Source organism: Gobio gobio (genome assembly GCF_949357685.1).
Source record: "Gobio gobio genome assembly, chromosome: 13".
NCBI lineage: Eukaryota > Metazoa > Chordata > Actinopteri > Cypriniformes > Gobionidae > Gobio > Gobio gobio.
In genome coordinates, this window is record NC_137106.1 from 10,243,003 (window position 1) to 10,244,522 (window position 1,520).

General features: G+C 36.2%; 1 gene segment (V, D, J or C); it reads right to left on the minus strand.

Moving 5' to 3' along the window:
* Positions 1-210: 210 nt before the first annotated feature.
* Positions 211-735, minus strand: LOC307136737 (T cell receptor alpha variable 5-like). The segment is given in 2 exons: positions 690-735; positions 211-608 (listed from the first exon to the last, which is right to left on the minus strand).
* Positions 736-1,520: the final 785 nt, after the last annotated feature.

Genomic DNA, 1,520 nt, shown 5'->3' on the forward strand with positions numbered 1-1,520 from the left:
ATCATGTCACGCTGAGGCTGGATGAGTTAAAGTCAACGTTAAACGGAAGTTGCTATAGTGTTTTCGTCCCGATTGTGACGTGTGGGGCAGGAGCTTCCTTTCAATTCTTGAGTTGTGATGTGAACTGAATTGATCACATGCTGCAGGATGTTAAGAAACACTTTAAGCAAGACTAGACTTGCAGGTATTGTGTTTAGCCTTGGCACCGAATCAAAATCCACAGGTGTTAAGAGGAACATGAATAAATACACTGGTCACAGAAACGAGGAGGTTTTTGTATGAGACAGAGGAGATTGTGAGCACTGTGTAATATGCTGCACAGAAATACACTGCACTGTCATTCAGACTGAGGTTATTGATACTCAGAGTGCCGATTTTCTGTGCATCTCCTTCCAATGTGATCTTGTTTGTGAATTCAGGCTCTTTAGTCTCATCCTTATAATAAAGGTATCCCATCAACTTTAAGCCCGACAGGTCCTGACTTTGTTTGTACCATAATATTTGGTTGTAGCTCGAGAAATCGTGAGCACATGTGATGAGAGCAGATTGATCTTGACTCTTGATGAAGTTAGCAGGCGTCTGATCAACAGTTTTACCCAGACAGGCAGCTGTGGAGAAAACAGAAACACTTACAGTAATGCAAACGTAAAAGTGTGTTTTTTAACAAGTGCATATGTGTTTATTACTACCTGTAAACATCATTAGAGATACAGATACACTAAGGAACGTGTTCATCATTGGGTTTTTGTTCGTCAGGTTTTTCTGCTGTGAATTAAAGGCACAAGCAGAAGGAAGTGATGTCAGCTGTACCGGTTCCTAACTGGTGTAATCTGAGAGAAATAATAAAGTCAAAGATTCAGTCTACACGGAATGAGTTGTGCATAAATATCAGGGCTGAGATCACAATGATAAAGATCATTCATTACAGTCACTTTATAAAACATCACTTTATGCAAACAGACAGATTCATTTTGCAATTTGTTGAACCACACTGCCCCCTGTTTGAGTATAGTTGTCTCTCTTATGTACAATTCTCCTTAAAGTTTAAATGCTGTGATCGCTGACTGAACAGAAGTACTATATATGGCATATCATCCAGCTTCAGATTCAGAGATTTTGAAGTCAGAGATCCACTGTCAGGAGTCAAGAAGTCAGCTTTATTTCTACAGCACTCTTCACAACACAGATTGCTTCAAAGCAGCTTTACAGAGATGATAGGAAATTAATTTTTTAGTTTTAGATGAAAAGCTAAAATAAGTTTTTGATTGATTAATTTCTGTTGTAAAAACTGATTTCAAAATGTAAAAACACTGTAAAAAATATATTGCACAAAATGAAAACAATAATGTAAATATTATAAGTGTGAATGAAAAAATTAAAAGCGCATTTAAAAATAATAACAAGCATGATTTCATCTCTTAAATGTCTTAGTGTGTGTTTTGGTCAATTTAGACTTTTTTCAATCTAATTTCAGCTTTTTATCTCACAATGACTTAGCATGTCATATTTTTGACTTTTTG